Genomic DNA, 19,587 nt, shown 5'->3' with positions numbered 1-19,587 from the left:
ACCGCGCGCGGGCGGGCGGGCGGGCGAGCGGGCGGGCGCTCAGCGGCTGCTGAGGTGCGGAGGCCGCCGCGCCGCGCCGGTCCGCTCCGCTCGGACTGTTCCGGGAGTCGGGCGGGGAGCGCAGGCCGAGACCCAGCGGACCGGACGACCTCTCCTTCGTCACTTCCTGCCGGCCCGCGGTTTCCGGAGGGAACGAGAAGCCAGGTTTTGTTATTGGTTTTTCTTCCTTCCCTCTTTCGGAATCGGAGCCGGGCGCCGTGGCGGCCCGCGTGCCGCGTGTGGCGGGAGCGCAGCGCGGCGCGGCGGTGCGCCTCTCCGTGCGCCGCGACCCGGGTCGGCGCGGGCGGGAAGCGGCGGGCTCAGGCCGGAGGGCGCCGAGGCTCCTCCGCGGTGGGGCGGTCTCGGGGTGTCTGCGCGTGCTCCCGAGAGGAAGCTGGCTGGCTGGGTTCTCGGTCTCCTCATCTTCCCGGCTGCGAGGCCAAGGCGATTGCTCTCGCATCTTTGCGTGAATGGCTAGGGTATTTTTCAAAGAAGAAAAGACAACAAAAACTTTGCCTAGTGACTTGAATGGTTAAGGTTTTCCAGCGTGAGGCAGGTGATGATTGTTCTGTGGGGTTGCAGTTTCGCCATTAAACCGATCAGTCTGTCCCCAGGTTAGTGCGGCCATGCAAATAAAGCGGCCCATTGTCCACGTGCTTAAGGGCTTAGCTATTCCAGCAGGGCAAGTTCTCTGGGATCATCTGACTTCTTGTTACAGTTCTTGCTCGCAGTGTAGCGGTTCTGTTGAATTGGTATGCAGATATACGAGTAAATAATACTGTAACTTTTAGCAAGTTGTCTTGCCTTATCACAAACTCACCTTCCCCTAGGTACAGAAACATACCAGCCTACTTTATACTATCACTATATGTGCATTTACGTATATCATATACACAACCATTTATATAATGTTTAACCATTGAGTTTAAAGTTAAGAAATTAGAAACAGTAGTAGTGGGCTGTTTGCTAGGACAGTGCCAGATGTTCATAGATGTTTTATATCAGTTCATTTTCAAGGGTAGCTTCTTGCTTAAGAGAAGATTGTTCCCTTTTTTCAGCGCTTGAGTTCGGTTTGCATGCACCACTGTGTATAAAACGTTTGCTTTAAAGAGTTGTTTCTTTTGTGAAATTAAGGGTGTTGATCACAGAGTAGCTCAGCAAATTAGTGCGGCTTTAAAAGTAGAATTGCACCTAATCCATTTGGGTGTTTAGTACTTTAAAAACCCTTGTGACTCTTACTCATGAGTGCCCATTATATAACATGATTCAGAAGTTGATCAAGATAAGGTGGGCACTAAGGTACTAACATTACTTGAAGGGACCCCCTGTGTGTTTCTTAGTACAGTTCCTAACTAAAGGAAAACATGTGAAATTATTTTTTCAACACCAAACTAAGAAAATTAAAACAAACAGCAGGCTGTTAAGATTTGCTGGAGTGTGTCTTTTTTCCCTCCCTCTCATCTTTTAGATAAGGTTTCACTGACTGGCCTGGATTTATGTAGACCAGGATATCTCTGAACTCAAGAGACCTACCTGCCTCTGCTTCCTGAATGCTGGGATCACTCAGCTAGGAGTGTTGGGGTTTCACTGAGCCTTTGAATATTAAGAATGGTAGATTTTTCTGTATTGTGACTAGTTGTGCATACCTTTTAAATTAGGGTTTAAGTATTTTAAACACATATTCACTATTATATCCAGTATAAGACTAGACTATAAAGATGCCATTTAATGATTTAGGTAGCCATAACAGTTCAAAAACTGATTTGTGAGGGTGATAGAGTCTCGTATCATGAGAGAGTAGAAAGATTTGACAAACTGAGGAACATGGTTGGAAGCTTGTGCCTGTGGCTAAATTAGCATATTGGAACTTACCTATCAGATAATTCTAATGGGTACGTTACTGGGAAGAAATAAATGTTGGCAAAGCTTTGTTAGTTGGTATTTACCAAAGGGTTTCTTTCTTTACCTGAGGACATTGCCTTTGTTGAAGGAGGCAAATACAGAAGAGAAAGTTACAAATTGACTTTCTGAGTGAATATTTCTCTGTAAATAACTCTTGCTACCGCATACAGATCTCCTCAAGCACGTTGCAAGCTTTGAGATGTGCCAGTAGTTGATGGTAGATGAAAGAAAGAAAAGGGGAAGAGAGAATAGTGTTAGGAATCCCCTTCTGTCCTTTGGGAAAAATTTTGGAACTATGAACAAAATCTATCCCAATAATAGTAACAACAAGATATAAATCATACCATTTGTTATTAAGAAGTAGGGAAATATATTCCCTTAATATAATCTACACCCAATTGAGTAGATTTAAAATAACCTGTAGTACATGAAGAGTTACTAAATTATTCATATGCACCATTTCTATGTTTGTGACAGCTGTAGTGACCATAGCACAGACTTAGCTCCTGTCTGTAAGTGGTGATAGGAAGGCAAGCCTGTCTCATCTTCACTTCAAAACTGGGCTTCTGGGCTGGGGAGGCAATTCAGTGTGAGAATTTGCCTAGAATGCTTGGAGTCCTGGGTCCTGTTCCCACATTGCCAAAACTGAAATGGGAAAAGTTGTCTCTGGTGTAAGTGTCCTTTAGCCCACAGACTCCAAGTCAGTTTGTGCTGCAAGTGAGTTGTTGCTTGTCCCCAGGGCCTAGAACAGAGCCTGGGCAGGGAAAGTATCTATGAAATGAACAATGTAGCAAGTGCGTCTGTTTCCTTCTTAGGTCTGTCTTGCCCTTATTTAAGGGCTATTCCAGGCTACCTCTATAGTTTAATCCTACACTAGTTTTTCATGGAGTTTGTTTCCTCACTTCAAATGCAATGTTGGTTAAGGCTGTTCCTATTTATACAGCACTATTTTTGAGAATTGCCCTGGCATCTGTTATGTCTATACACAGCTGGCTTGTGTGTACCTATTGAATAAATACTGGTTATCATGGGAAAACATCAAGTGTATCTTAACCCATAGGTAATATGTTAGTTGGGCAAGCTTTGTATACATTTATGAAACATTGTAAAAACCGAGTGCCAAGAAATAATAGGGGATACTTAATGTAGCACTTAAAACATGCCAGCTGCTGGGCCCTTTGCAAGTTCATTTATTTGTGTCTCAACAGTTTTTGCTGGGGGTACTTATTATCCTATTTTTTTTAAAGATTTATTTATTTATTTATTTATTTTAAAGATTTATTTATTATATATGAGTCCACTGTCACTGTCTTCAGACACAACAGAAGAGGGCATCTGATTTACAAGTAGTTGTGAGCCACCATGTGGTTGCTGGGATTTGAACTCAGGACCTCTGTAAGAGCAGTCAGTGCTCTTAACCACTGAGCCATCTCTCCAGCCACTATTTATTTATTTTATTTTATATGAGTACACTGTCCCTGTCTTCAGACACACCAGAAGAGGGCATCTGATCCTATTACAGATGGCTGTGAGCCACTATGTGGTTCACATGTGGGATTTGAACTCAGGACCTCTGGAAGAGCAGTCAGTGCTCTTAACCACTGAGCCATCTCTCCAGCTCCTTTTGTCATGTTTTTATCTCTTTACTGAATTCCTTTTTCAGTGACAGTATTCAGCATTTCCTTCAGCTTTATGTGTGTTTCCTTGGGAGCCAGTCATGCATTTGCTCTCTTGAAGCTCTCTGTTTGATTTCATGTGTCTTTCTTAAATTCCTTGGCTATTTTTATGAAATTTATGACTTTTCTTTTAATAACCACGGAGCCATCTCTCCAACCCTATTCTATTTTTCAAGGAGGAAATGGATACACAACAAAGTTTCTAACCAAGATTATGATGTGCATAGTTAAGAAGCCAAGCTTCTCTGTGGATTGTTTGTGTGGTTGGTGTAAGGGACAGGGTCAGGGTGGGGGCGGTAGGGATGGAAGGGATGGGAGTGGGATAGAGGGGTTGGGGTGGATACAAGTACAAAGAAAGATGTCAAGTAACCTACTCTGTCACTGCCTGCCTTATTTCCTGGAGACAGGGTCTCTGAGCCTGGAGCTGTGTTGATGACTCTCGAGCCCCAATGATCCCACAGAACAGGGGCTTTTACCGTGGTACTGGGGATTAGAACTCATGTTTGTGTAGCAATTGCTTATGCTTGTGTAACACTGAGCCATCTCTGCAGCCTAGGAATATTATTGTATCATTTGAAAGAACTAGATATTCATACTTTCTTCTGTAGTTATAAGAGGTGCTCTTGGCTGGGGCGGAGGGCGGCTGGAGAGATGCTCGGTGGTTAGAGCCTTGCTGTTCTGGCAGAGAACCTGAGTGGTTCTCAGCACCCGCTTAGCAGCTTATAACCATCCACAGCATCTGCAGTTCCGGGGGTCTGCTCCTGTCTTCTGTGGCACCAAGCGTGTAAACAACCACGTGCATAAAATAAAAACAGACGCTCTATTTAGTTAATCGTGGTGCTAGTGGTCTGGGCCTCACGCATGCTAACTGAGTGGTCTGCCACATCTCCTTCCCAACCCTAAGGATGTTCCTTTTAAAAGTTTCAAGTGGGACTAGCAAGATGGCCCAGCAGGTAAAAGGTACTTGCCACCAAGCCTGTTGACCGACCCGAGTTCCATTTCTAGAATTTATGATGGAAACAGACAACCAGCTCTCAAAAGTTATCCACCGACTTATACACGAACATAAAAATGTATTATTATTTTTTTTAATCCTTAAAAGTTCAGGGTAGCAAGAACAAAGTACAGTGACTACGCTATCTTTGTGAGTTTTCCAGGTAGAGGGGGGGTACTGAAGTGGTCAAAGACCATTACAGGGGCAGAGGATGAGGGAGAAGAAACTGAATTTTGACTCACAGCTGAGTAAAGTTTTGGTGTTGGCTGTCGGATTCTCCGATAATGATTTACCAGGACAATGACTTGTTAGTTCTTGCCCTGGGTGTTAGAACACTTTTGCCAAACAAGACAGTGCTGAGTGACACATGACAGTTCGCTGGCTACTTTTCACAAGCGCTTGCTAGATTTAAATCACTGTGTGGGAATCTCGATAGTGGTGTGGGTATGACTGACATTGCCCTTGGGTTGTCTGCCCTCCGTGGAATTCTGACCCCACTTTGTCAGCCCGTGTTGAGCAATAGATAACTCCCTTAGAAAAGGTCAGGTCCTCCTCTGACCAAGTACTTTTTTTCCCCTTCTTTTTTTAAATGGCGGACCAAGATGTAAAATTTTATGTTGATTGGGTATAAACCTGGAATAGAGTCAGAAGTGTAGGATCAGATGAGGACCTAACAAATCCAGCAATGTAAAGATAAACAGTATTCTCCCCAAATCTAGATGCTTCCCCTTTCTGTCAGCACTCAGTGGTGTTTCAGGGGCACTGGATGTCAGCAGTCTTTGAGTGTCAATCGCTGTACAGATAGGGAATTCTACCTCACCTGGCCACTCTCTAGGAACCACGAAGACGTCCCTTTAAATGAAGCATGGGCCACCAACCTGGTCAGCAGCCAGGCTGCACACACCTGTGAAGGTACAGTATTCTGTGTTATTTTCCTGGGACCTATGTCATTTATCTGAGGGTCACTTTGGGAGGCAGCGAAGGCACGTCACGTGCTGCTACTATTTTAACACTGTTCACTTCGGGACGTCCTGGGTAGTGACTTACACATTTCGCCTCACAGCTCATGTTCTATTTAAATGTTTTAGAAACTAACTTGGGACAGTTGAGTTGAAATAATCTATATTGAAGTGCTTGCCAAGGGGCTGGCGAAATGGCTCAGAGGTTCAGGGAAGCCGGGTTTGTCTCCCAGCACCCACATGGCAGCTCACAGCTGTCTGTTACCTCCACAGTGTGCACAGCACACTGCTCTGATCTCCATGGGTGCTGGCACACCTGTGGCGCCCAGGCAGACACCCACCAAAGACAGACAGAAAGGCTTCTCCAGCCGGCGCGTTAGGCTTACTTTCAGGCTCTTCACTGAGTGGATTTTAGAGTAAGAAGTTGTGATGCACTAAGTCATTTAGTGAACCTAAGATGTGCAAAAATTAAAACGCCATCAGAACGTCCACGAGCTTTATCTGGGGCTTGTGTTCATTTCAGGGAATTATATTTACAATATTGTTATTGTATGCCCTGTGATACCCGTCTAAAAACTTGTTAAAAAAGTTGAAGTGAAAAATTAAAATTTCTTATTGACATTACTTTTCACCTTAGCTAAAATACCATTTTTGTATGAGAATTTGCACTGTGTTAAGTAAGAGCTTGGGGTTTAACCTGGTTGATTTTTAACTTCTTTTTTTAAGGACCCTTACCTTGAAAGCGGCATGACTGGCTTCCATATCATCTTTGAATATGAGCGATATTCCCAGTTTCAGCATGTCCTCACAGAGACCAGCACACCAGGTTTATTTCAGGAAGCCTCTCAACTCCGCAAGTACTGTGCTGTCTGTCTGCACATGGACTGGATTGCCCACTGACTCATACAAACATCGGGAAAATGGTGAAGGACTGATGGAAGGCGGGTTTCAGGAAGCAACTCCAGCCCACTTACAGCTTCAAGCAGCTTGAAAGAAGATAATTCTAGAACTGAGTGACGAGATCCCAGTCATTTCTACATTTGTAAAGACGTTCATCGTCTTTATTAACCCATCTGCTTGGGGAATGGTATTTGAGCCATTGTCCATCACTGTAGCAGCTACAATCTACTTGTGATCAGAGTTTTATCTGTGGGTACAGAAATCTCATCAGTAGTATATGGAATAGAAACCGTTCATCAGGACAGTGAGGCACACCCCTCCCTCCCCCTCCCACACACACTGGTGGAAGTTCACCTTCATTAAACAGTCACTGAAGAGTGTGGTGCCCACTGAGTGTCAGTTGTTTCTAATCCACAGTTTCAGTGGGAGTTCTGGTTTTCTTTGTCTACTCAGGGCATTCTCGAACAAGTTATAGCACTGAAGAGCTGATAATCATATTTGGAGGTGTTAAAATAAGAATTGAGCTGGGTGAGGTGGGTACACCTTTAATCCCAAAATTCAGGAAGCAGAGACAGGTGGATCTCTGAGTTCGAAGCCATCCTGGTCTACAGAGTGAGCTCCAGGACAGCCAGGACTACACAGAGAAACCCTGTCTGGGGTGGAGGGGCAAGGGGTCCATCTTTGTAAATAGAATTTTAATATACTTACTCTTCTACCTTATGTTTTCTAGAATGAACAACAATTTCTAATGATGCTGACACACGCCAGTAATCTTAGCACGTGGGAGGGGGAGGCAGGAGAATCACGAATTTAAAGTCATCTTCTGCTTTGTAGTTAGCTGAAGCCATTCTAAGCTAAGTAAGACCCTGCCTCCTAACATTAGGACGGGAAAAAGTAGCTTCCGTTCTTTTCAGGATTGGTCTTCTTTTTTCTTATCCACTGTTTAGTTGTTACTCTCATTCATTGGTGCTACTTGGTAACCTGAGTGTCCTGGAAGTAGCAGACAGTAGAACTTTCTAATCTTAAACTTCGTGTTACGTTTCAGACCAGTTTTTAGTCTGTTGCTATGACATCGCCCTCTTACCCTTCCCACATAGTATATTGGGAAAGGCATGCAAAAGAAAGAAAACACATTCGTGTAGATATCTAAGTGAAAATCAGTCTTGAGGTCATTAATGCCCCGTATGCATTCAGATAGGAATTAGTTTGTTGTTTAGAATTAAGACCCTTGGTGCTGTAAGTTGTATTTTCAGCTCTTTCTATTATGACCCTATCCTAACTGAAGATGACTTGATTTCTTAAGTACATTCTTGTAACTTAAGGGACATTTTTGTGCTTACAATTCATGTTTTACCCAACAAGGACAAATAAAAGAAAAAGAACAAGTTTTTAATGTAGTGAAGCAAAATTCCATAAAGCATTTGGTTCACTTTAATATTTTCCCCTGTGGGAGGCCTGCTTTCCTTTCTTCCTCTTCTGCCTGATATCCATCAGCCACTTATTCTCAGTCATACATTCTTTTTACCACCTATCACCATCTATTTAATTTCTAGGTGTTTTGTCTCTCCCATGGGTCAACTTTCTGTTTTAAATCTTTGTGGGTTTTTTTTTTTTAATTAAAACATTTATTTCAATTATGCGTGTAGATGTATCTGTGTGTATGTGCACATGAGTACAGTACTGTTGGAGGCCAGAAGAGGGCAGCACATCCTCAAGCTGGAGTCATGGGCAATTGTGGACTGTTAGGAACCACACAGGTTCTCTGCAAGAGCAGCATAAGCAATTAACTGCAGAGTCTCTAGTCCCTTTCTCTGTTTTCTCCCTCTTTACCTGGCTGTGCCTTCCTCCTAGTCTGCCACCAGCAGACTAGCTTCCTCCCTTGTTCATCTTGTCAGTATTTTGGTCCAGTCTGGTATTTTGGCATTTGGTCTGTGTTTCAGCTCCAAACAAATGCTGTTTCTGTTTGCTCCAGGGGCCCTTGCTTCTTTGTTCTTAGGAGACAGGCATTACTAGATATATTTGCTATCAGGCTTTGCCCAGAACACAGACCCTCTTTATGTGTTTTCTGAGTATTTTAGATAAATCAGTTACCGACTTTTCCTGGGAACATTGAGGTTTCTGTGTTCTTCGAGTCCAAGAGTTAAGATTGGTGCTTTAGATAACCAATGTTACTTCAGAATTAGTCAACATAGACGAATGGAGCTGTGACTCTTAACTAGTCACAGGTGTCGACATTTATTACTCCTTTGCCTTAAAGGTTTTGTCATAAGCACACCATATCAGAACCATGGACAAATATGTGTGTGTCTTTCCACGGTGACGGAACTAATTTCCAAGGCACTGCCATTTCTCTGGCAGCAGTTTCCAGATGATTCCATTTTCCTTGGTAATTTGCTGAGGTGACCAGCAAATTACCTTTTTTTTAAAAAAGACTGATTAATTTGTGGGTAAATAAAAATGAATCCATGTGCTCTGTTGTGCATAGAACCCCTTACACTCTTGCCCAGATAAGGAGACCAGTCGAAATGCCTGAAATTCCTAGTACAGGCAGGTGTGAGTCCCCAGTGTAGGTGCTGGGAACCAAACCCAGGTCCTCTGCAGGATTAGGGTCCCTAAGCTCAGAGGCCCCTCTCCCATCTTAATCTAATCTTTACTAAAACTAACTCATTGTTACAGAGGTTAGAACAAAAAAATGCACGGTTGGGAAAAGCTGACTTGAAGTTCTTCCTCAGAATGAGCTTTGCTAGGAGAGAGGGAGAACACAAACAAGTGCTTCAGGACCATGGGGTAGCAGGGTGCACATCAGGCCTTGAAGTGAAACAGCAGTTAGAGTCATGATGGGTTCGGGAGGTAGGGAGGATGGGAGGGAGATCTGAGGAGGAAGAGCAAGCCTTGAGGTCTGGAACAGAGTAACAGGAGAGATAGCTGCCCTATATAGTGAGAAGGAAAGCTCGAACTCAGCAGTTTCAAAACTAAGTGTGTGAGCCTTTCAAGTGGGGAGGGCGTGGGGTGTTCCCCATCACCTTAGCATCTTTAGCAGGGAGCCAAGCACTAGATAGGACCATAATCTTAACAGTCGCCTGTGTGTGTGTGTGTGTGTGTGTGAGTGGGGGGGGGGTGTGTGTAGTCATCTTAGCAGGGGCTAAGTAGGGCAAGAGATGCGGCCTGATAGACTGGAAGACAAAGGCCAGCAGAGAGGGTCACAGAGTAGAGGCTTCTCTGTCTGCAGATTACAGAACGGATACAAAAGGCTGAGTTCCTGGAGATTTCAAAAGTAAGCTGATAGAAAGCACAAGTGGATCTACACTGGTAATAACGGACCCAGATCAGCTGCAGCTTCCTCCCTGCAGCTATGGAGCCAGACCTCTGCCTTATGGGGCGGGAAGGGGAGGCTGCAGAGCTGACTCCAGTCACAGTGGTTCCGGCACAGGAAAGGTCAGAAGGGTGGGAGTCAGCAGTCAGTAGGTTGTCTGAATGGGAGGTGCTGAGCTAAGTGGAAGCCCAGAGACAGTCATTCCTGTTGGTCTTGATTTGTACAGGAGGTGCCAGGAGATGGATAGAGGTCACTGTCATTGCATGCTGACCTCTCTGGGGTCCTCAGTCTGGTATGTACAATAAGTTCTTGGACCTGGTAGGGGTTTTTGTTGTTCTTTCGTTTTTTGCTTTTTGTTTCAGTCAGGGTTTCTCTGTGTATAGCCTTGCTGGAACTCTGATACGTAGACCAGGCTGGCCTCGAACTCACAGAGATCCGCCTACCTTTGCCTCCTGAGTGCTGGGATTAAAGGAGTGCAACTGGCTTCCAGGTTGAATTTTAAAAGAGCCCACTTTCCCATATAATCACAATTCACTCAGATAGTGTGGCACCCATTTTCTCTTCAGGAATAAGTCATTTTGTTAGTCTGGGCAACTTGGGTGGTACTGGACGGACTGTGATGTTTGTGAAACCATCCAAGAGTTGCCAAGGAAACTGAATTTCCCTACTGGGGCTTTTAGTCTTCTTAATAAAACCAATTAGAAATGGAAGGTAACTTGAGACCAGTTTTACTAAAGTTTGAAAAGCGTAGTAGAAGGGAGGTGACAACCCTGGTTGCCACAGGGAGGAGAGATGGAGAAAAAGCCATTCCCTTTAAGTCCAGCACGGAACAGAAATGGGATCGCTCATTAAGCGAGAAGAAAACATCCCCTAGAACGGAAGAATAAAGCTTATCTGAGGGATAATGGAGGCTCCCAGTCACACCAAATTTTGTTTTGTAGCCCTCGCCCAGCTCCTGTGGGCCTCTCAGGGGCTGTGCTGTCTTGTGTACTCTGTTCATATGCTCTGAGAGAGAGCGCTTTCTGGGCTCTCTCTTGATGTATCTTTTCCCAGTTGTTACTCTAGATAAGATAGAGTCCCTCAGCATACCGCCCAGTCGAAAGGGTACCATTTCACACACTATGGAGTAAGTTAGAGCGAGGCACAGCGTGAGCACAACAATTTTACAGCAAAAACATGAGTGAAGTCAACACGGAGTCAGGAAGAGAAAGTAAATATTATTGAAAAGGACTTGCATAAGCAGTCAGTTTCTAGAAATGGAGAGAGTGAACTCAACAGATTTCAACATTTATTAGATAGAAGCCCTGCACCCAAATAAAAGTATCTATAATTTTAGTAGCTAGATTTACTAGTGCATTGTGGGTATTTTTTCATCTCCTTTTTAAAGCTCTAAAACTGTTTATTTTTTTTTAACTTACTGGTTCTTTGTGAATTTCATGTCATGCACCCCAATCCCAGTCATCTCTCCCTCCTCTCATACACACCCTCCACCCTTGACACCACCCCTCCCTCCAAGAAGAAAAGAAATCTTGTTGTGGAAGCTGTAGTGTGTCTCAGGATATACCAATTTTTTTCACACTTCTTTGCTTACACACGCTCATTGCAATGACACCTTGGTCTGGTTTGAGGCCTCTGCTACTCTTTCAATACTAGAACCTCACTGAGACTCTTCTAGAATAGGCTATTGTTACCCTGTGACGTGGAGATCATGTAGTCTTAGATCTGTAGGACTGGCCCCTTTTTATACTCCCAATAGTTCATCCATTGATGGGGTAGATATTAGGGTAAGCCAACTCAAAAGCCCTGGCGTCTGGACCTGAGAGGTATCTACAGATATTTTATTTTGAAAGACCACTTGTCTCCTTAAAATTAGCCTAGGTTAGTTTGTAACTACATTGTAACATTATGCAAATGTTTTGAACAATTGACACATTAGTTTCTTATATAGGAAAGTTTATAAATTGTGTGGTCTGCCACTCTAGTTGCATTATAACAGAACCATGGCTTATAGCTAGTTAAACTTTATCTTAAATGCTAGGCACACCCCTTAATCCCAGCACTCAGGAGGCAGGGGCAAGCAGCTCTCTGGGACATCCAAGATAGCCTGGTTTACAGAGTGAGTTCCAGACCAGCCTGGTTTACATAGCTCCAGGCCAGCCAGGAACAAGACAAAACTCTGTCTCAGGAAGGGAGGGAGGGAAGGAGGAAACGGATGGAAAGAAAGGTAGTTTGTTGTTATTAATTACAAAAGAAAATGGGCTTCATTATGATGTTTTTATACAGGCATAGAATGTACAGGAAAAGCCCGTGTATCACATGTGGTGGTGTGAAACTAGGAACAACCCCATAATGTGGGATTTGTCTCACTGATTGTTTTTCTGCCTGAGCCCTTTCTGACCACAATGGTGGTTGTTCGGTATTTTAGAGCTGAAGAAACTTTAATGGCCACTAGTAAAAAGTGGTCCCAACGCTATAATTGGGCTGCTAACAAGGAATTTACATAAATATGCTGTTATAATTGAGTAGGGAATATTAGTAAGCAATGGGTTATGGTACATTGTGGCAAATAGCAAAATACAAGCATGAGGCAGAGAGAGCATGGACTGTTGAAACCTCAAAGCCACACCCAGCAACACTTGCTCAAACAAGGCCACACTTCCTAATCCTTCCCAAGCAGTTCTGCCAACTGAGGATCAAGCATTCAAATATATTAGCTTTTGGAGGCCATTCTCATTAAAACTAGCACATAGTTCTTTAGACTAAGGGAGAGTTAAGATTTAGAAACTCTTTGTGTGTGTGTGTGTGTGTGTGTGTGTGTGTGTGTACACATATATAATAGGTGTTATATGTATGTATATATGTTTATGTATATATTCAGATACTCTATATATAAATTCTAACTACGGTAATTTGTCTCTTTTCTACCTATATGAACTGGGCAAGTTATAAGACATTCAGCAGCTTTCATTTCTTTGCCTATGAAATGTTAATAATATCTAGGATTTATATAAATTAAATTTATTGCTATATAAGATTCCTGTATGTCCCTGTTTTTTATTGTTGGTTTTTTATTTTTGAGACAGATTGGCCTTGACCTCATAAGAGAAGAGATCTAACCCTGTCTCTCAAGGGCAGGGATTAAAAGCACAAACCATCATAACCAGTACAGCTTCTTACTGGGTAGGAGAAATGAGAGTTTATTTGGATTTTAGCTTCAGGCCACAGTCAGGGACTGACATTTTTCCATTTTGAAAGATAATTTTGATAAGTATAGTATTCTTGCTTCATGCTTATTTATTTTCAGGGTTTAAAATATTTTACTCTGAGTTTCTCTGGCTTGTATGTGCATTGACATTTTCTCATGCCCCTTCTAGTGCTGGGCAAAAGTCTTTATTCTGTATTTTAACATCCTGACTGTGCTGTGTTGTGGAAAGCTTCTTCCCTGGTCATGTCTTTTGGAGTTCTGTATGCCTCTGGTGTTCGAGTTTTCCAAATTGACTCTAGATCCTCTGGGAGAGCAGCACTGATCATTCTTTTAAAAAATGAGACTGAATTCTTTTCAGACACTTCAGCATCCTCTGATTCTGGAACCCGCTGGAGGGAGTCAGCCAGCTGTGTTCGGGTCATAGCTGATAGTTAGGTCCTATTCTTTGAGTTACTTTGTCTTATTTTGCACTTCTATCGAAGTGGACCTGCTTTCAGGTTTTGACTTCCCCTTCCAAAACCACACGAATGCCTCGTTTTCTCTGAATCTTTTTCTCTGAATGGCTGTCTGCATGAAGTTCAACCTCGGGGACTTGTGAAAATTAGAGTTGATTGTAAAGTAAAATCATTGAGGTGGTCTGTATGAGGCAGGAACGGAACTTAAAGAAAAAATATATATATATATTCATTCATTCGTTCACTCATTCATTCATTCACTCATTCATTCATCAGAATGGATTAAAGGCTATGATCTCGCTAGTTCATCAGTGGCTGTTTACCAACAGAAGGTCTAGCAATCCAGTATTGCATGTCAGAAGAAGTAGGCTCTAATGCCAGTGAAGGAATGGACTTGCCAGTGAGCACCAGCAAGCAGACAAAGAGCAAGCCTCCTTCTTGCGTGCCCTTTATCTAGGCTACCAGCAGAAAGTGTTGCCCGGTTTAAAGATGGCTCTTCCCACCTCAAAAGATCTGGATTAAAGGTGGGTCTTCCTATTTCAAATGGTTTGATTAAGAAAGAATCTGCTGGGTGGTGGTGGCATACACTTTTGATCCCAGCACTGCAGGGGTAGAGACAAGCGGATCTCTGAGTTCAAGACCAGTCTGGCTTACTGAGTTCCAGGACAGTGCTACACAGAGAAAACCCTGTCACAACCTCCCACCCTATTCCATCCCCCAAGCCCCCAGAAAGAGAGAGAGACAGAGACAGAGACAGACACAGAGAGATATAGAGAGACAGACAGAGACAGACAGAGACACACACAGAGAGGGGGAGTGTGTGGGGAGAGATCCCTCACAGCCATATCCACCTGCTTGGGTTTTAGTTAACTCCAGATACAGTAAGTTGACATCACAAGTCTACCCCTTGTCACCTTGGCACACAATCCTATCTCCTTAGGTCATTCCTAATTTCCAAACGAAAACAATAACCAGGCCGTAATCACACCTAACATAATATAGCTATCCCATGTACAGTCACAAACATTATATATTTAACCAGGTCATAATCATGTCTAACATGATTTAACCCTCATACAACCACAAATGCATTATACATTTTAGAATAGGTGGCAATATCCCTTGAGGGACGTTCTTTTGGTATCTCAAATATGGTGACCACCTATACTCTCCTAATTGATACCACATTGCATGAAAAAGAAACCCACAAATACCCGTGCCAGTGCATTCTTACCAGAGTATGACACAAATGCTCGTGTCAGTATAACCCTTGTTTCTGTGACTGGTCATGTGGCTTTAGCTGGTATTTATAACTGTCCCCCACTACCTACCCACTCTGTATTTGATCCACCCTCAGCAAGCACTTAAGCAGGTCTTGGGTTTTTTCCTGGAGGAGTGACTCATCCCTCCATTCCTGAGGGGTCTGTGCCCTTTGTCATCCTGCCTGGATTAGGATGTTGCAGTTTCCTGTTGACTAATCGCAGGGCGTGGTCACACCAGGAGACTGCACTAAAGGGTCTCACGCACTCCAGATTGTAATCTCTCTTAACCTCCATTGGAAGAAGCGATCTAATTTCCCCTGGCCATCTGGGATCAGCCACTCCTCCTAACACTGTTACTCCTTTCTTAGCCTCTTAGTTTAAGGGCATCCGAAGCCCAAAGAGGACTGGGAATAGTCTGAGCTCCCAGCTCAATGGAATGTGTGCTCTGACTCGGGGCAGAAGCACTCCCCCATCTGGAACCAGCAAAATTTAAGGTCATGGAAACAGGAAGCAAAACTTTTCCTAATGGATCACTAGGGGTGACAGTAAGTGGAGCCATTACCTTTTCCACCCCTTGATTCCTGCATCTGTGGGTCCTGGCTGAGAAACCATACCATATATTAAACACTGATTCAAAGTCTATAGCATCTTTTGTAGAACCGTGCCCCAGCCCTGCAGGCTGCTGCCACCTGACTTGAGCTGTAACTGTGTCCTCAGAAGGCCACTACATCTTTGTGTTAGGCTGCCTGCTTCTGGATAGAAGCACATGTTAATATCAGTGGATTTCACAATTGTGGGCCCACTGTCACACGTCTCTGGCTGTGAAGTGAGTTACTTGGTCAGAAGCAATGCTGTGTGGAATACCATCACAATGGATACAGCATTTTCTAAGTCCATGGATGGTAGTCTTGCAGAAACATGTTCAGGAAAGAAAAACCACAACCAGAATAACTACTCTAGCCTGCCACCAGGTCACTGGCAGGTCACCCCCAGGAATGATGCCATATATGGGGCTCAGCATTGGTCTCTGCTGTTGGCAGATCTGGCACTCACCAACAACTGTAGCCAAGTGGCAGTCCATGTTGTCCCGCCCATGTATAACCTCTGTCTCCACCATCATGGCCCATTGAGCAATGACAGGAACGACTGGGAAAAGAGGCGGACTGTCCACAGAACAGTTCACCCTATCTACTTAATTATTGAGCTCCTCTGCTGGTCTCTTCTTGATGAGCATTTACGTGGGACACAGGTATCTTCACGTCCTTTACCATTCGCAGCAATCTGCCCACACTCCTTCCTGAGAGGTCTTTCTCTCCAATCACGCTCATTCCACATCCCTGACCATCCAGCCGACCCACTGGCTGCAGCCCATCAGCAACCGTATTATCCGGCCATCTCTCCTTCAGGACAAAATGCACGTCCGTGTGTGCTGCCTGAAGTTCTGCCCACTGTGAAGTTTTCCTCTCACTGGTATTTCTCAGGGCTGTCCCGGAGACAGGTTGTAACGCTGCAGCTGTCCACTTCTGGGTGGCGTCTGTGTAGCATGCAGAAGCATTGGTAAAGCAAGCCCTCGTCTTCTCTTCCAATCGCAAGGTGCACCCCATGAGGCTGTAGGCGCATGCTTCGCAGCGCATGGCATTGAAACAGGAGTAGAAGACATAGATAGGCATTTAGACAACTTCTTCATGTAACTAGGTCGTGCCTTCAGGACCTGCTTGGGCCTGAGTCTGTGTATACCACTTCCATTTGATAATGGATTGCCACTGTGTACGTAGTACTTGACTTGGTGGGTCAGAGAACACTTAGCTCGTGATGGGCAGCTCAGGTCACATGACTGATGGCTTGGTGGCCTGTTGTCAAACATTCAGTTTCCACTGAGGCCCAAGAGCAGGCCAAGATGGGTCTCCCAAAAGGAGAATAATTGTATGCAGACTATGGAAGAGCCTTGCTGCAGAAGGCTCCAAACAGCCTTCCTCTCTGCTGCTGACACCTCAGGTAGTGAGTCTGCTGGGTCATACGGTCCAGTGTTCGAGCAGCTGGGACTCGTTGAAGAGCCTCCTCCTGTTCCTGGCTCCACTTAAACCTGGTCACTTGGTATAAGGGCTGGAGTCACACTCCAGTAAAGAATGTGCTGGCTACTAAACATAGTGCTTCTTTCCTGGTGGTGAAAGGGGCCAAATGCTTTAACTTACCTTTCACATTAAAAGGAATATCTTTGCATACGCCACACACTAACAATTTTATGGACGTAGCTTGAATTTTGGTTGCATTTATTTCCAGTCCTCTGAGTTACAAGTTACCTGGTAACATATGAGTTACTAACAAGTCCAGAATGGTTGCTGTCTCCTGCTAACTTGATCCAGTCAGCATAATGTCATCAATATGTGAACCAATGTGATATTCTGGGGAAGAGACAGAGATAATCAAGATCCCTTCGAACTAAGTTATGACAGAGTGCTGGAGACCTGATATATCCTTATATGTTTCTCCAGGAGTGCCTCTGGTATCGAAATGTATATAAGTCAGGGTTCTCTAGAAAACCAACCTAGAGTGTGTGTGTGTGTGTGTGTGTGTGTGTGTGTGTGTGCAACTCCTATATATTTTATCTATCTGTCTGTCTATGTATCTATGTATCTATCTATATCTTTATATCTATGTATCTATCTCTATCCATCCATCCGTCCATCCATCCATCCATACATACATTCATCCATCAGAATAGCTTATAGACTAAAAAGACCTGGATTACAGGTATATCTTACCACCTCAGAAGATCCATATTAAAAGTTGGTCTCCCCACTTCAAATGGTTTAATTAAGAAAACCCTCCTGGGTGTACCTAGCAGCTTGGATTTTAGTTAATTCTAGATGGAGTCTTGTTGACAACTTAGAACAGCCATCACAGGATTCCGTCATGGCTAGACTAGGTGCCAACACAGCACCTAGGGTGAGTGGTACACTGCACACAAAGGTAACCAGGGGGAGCAAAAACCTGGTCCCGTTTTGAGTTGTGTGAATCTTCGAAGGGCTCTGGTCAGAATTTCTGGTCTCGTTTGACCCGTGGGAACACTGGAGTAGAACATGGTGGCCCCAAGGAGCCAGAGTCAGGCAAAGCCTGGTACCAAGTTACTCCCTGGATCCACCAGAGACTGCCACTGGGATTTGTGTTAATTGTGTATCCTGGCCTTCAGGGGAGGTGTTTTCAGACGTCAGAGTTTTCTGGTCAGTCTTTATGGTCTCTTGTCTGTACAGTCCTAACATCTACAAATAAGGACACTTCTTTTCCTATCTGTGTTCAACTCATGTCTTATTACTGCTCCAGCTAAGACTAGACTGAATAGCACTGAACAAAGGGGACACCATTCATGTCTCACTTGGAGGAAATGTTTGAGTTTTGCCTTCTTCAGTGTGGTATTGGCTGTACGTTTGTGATGTGGAGCCCTTACTATATGAGATGTTCTCTTCCTATTTCTGCTGTCTTCAAGGGTTTTTGTCAAAAGCCTCGTCACATCTAATAAGATGATCATGTGATTTCCGTTCTGGAATCCATTTACCAGATGGGTTTACTGATTTGCTTATATTGAACTATCCCTGCATCTCTAGAATAAAGCCAACTTGGTGGTGGTGAAATTGGTAAGCATTTTATTGAATTTTTTTTGTTGGTGATGGTGGTATATGTGTGCGTAGTGTATGGTGTAGGTGTGTGTGTGTGTTCATCAGAAAAATTGCTCTATAATTTTTTAAATTATTGTTCTTTTATCTGGCTTAGGTATCAGGATAATAAATAACTAGCTTCGCAAGAGGAGTTTGGCAATACTCTTCCCTTTCTGTTTTATAGAACTGTTTTAGAGATATTGATGGTAATTCATCTCAAAAGGCATCAGTTCAGACAAGGGACTAATATCTAAAATTTACAAAGAATTGCAGAAATTAAATACCAAGGGAATAAAACCACTAATCAACCAATGAACAGTTGTATTGAAATAGGCAGTTTTCCAAAAACCAAAGTGCAAATGGCCAATGACTGGCTTGAAGGTATGTGTTATCCCTAGACACCAGGGAAATGCAAAATTAAAACTACTTCAAATACTACCTTACCCCATTCTGAATGGCTGTCATCAAGAAATCTGCCATCGATGTTAGAGAGAATAGAAAGAGAGAGGAACCTTATTCATGATTGCAGGAGGTAAAAATTAATACAGCCATTGTGGTCTTCAGTTTGGGGATTTCCTCAAAAATTCAAGATAGAACTACTGTGTGCCCCAGCTATTTCCCTCCAGGGCATGAACCAGAGATCTCCATTTCCTGCCATAGAGATAACTGGACCTCTGTGATTGTTGCTGTAGTCACCATAGCAAACAATTGGGATCAACCTATTTGGAAATGAAGTTTTGGTGTATATGAGTACTGTTCAGCCCTAAGGAATGAAGTTTAAAAGTCTGTAGTAAAATGGTTACACTTAGACTTTATACCACTGAAGCTGCAAGGCTCAAAGTGAGTCTTAACTACTGGGAGACCCCCCAAGTAAGACACGAGAACGGAGTTTGATGCAAACGCAAGAGGTTTATTTTCTGGTACGTAGGGGTTGACCTTCAACTCCCTCTTGGTGAGTGTAAGGTAACCCCGAATGGCTATAACAAGCAGTTTTTATACTTTTTAGGGGTACAGGTTACATCAGCAGCAAGGTTACAGTTCAAACGTATCGGCTTAGCATATTGACCTTTGAATCTATTGGTTAGCAAGCATATGACATGCATTCGAACTCCACCTGGGACCAGAGGGTCAGGTGACTATCAGTCAGTATATTCTGTGGTTTTTCAAGAATGTCCCTGTTCTTCCTGAGAACTGTGGGTGGAGAATGGAACTTGGCCTACCCTTGACCC

The 19,587-nt window shown here is 43.7% G+C and overlaps 2 protein-coding genes across 1 annotated transcript in view; one reads left to right on the top strand and one right to left on the bottom strand.

Annotated features, from left to right (window-relative positions):
• Positions 1-19,587, bottom strand: part of Erich1 (glutamate-rich 1) — a gene marked incomplete at its 5' end in the record, with an annotated part of 52,793,804 nt that overhangs the window by 6,041,251 nt on the left and 46,732,966 nt on the right.
• Positions 57-19,587, top strand: part of Slc20a2 (solute carrier family 20 member 2) — a 90,142-nt gene continuing 70,611 nt past the window's right edge. Inside the window, 1 exon segment of the mRNA NM_017223.2 lies at positions 57-204. The gene's annotated coding sequence lies outside the window, so the exon portion shown is untranslated.

This window comes from Rattus norvegicus, chromosome 16, assembly GCF_021556685.1.
Source record: "Rattus norvegicus strain SHRSP/BbbUtx chromosome 16, alternate assembly SHRSP_T2T, whole genome shotgun sequence".
Taxonomy (NCBI): Eukaryota; Metazoa; Chordata; class Mammalia; order Rodentia; family Muridae; genus Rattus; species Rattus norvegicus.
This window is presented reverse-complemented; position numbering and strand designations above follow the sequence as displayed.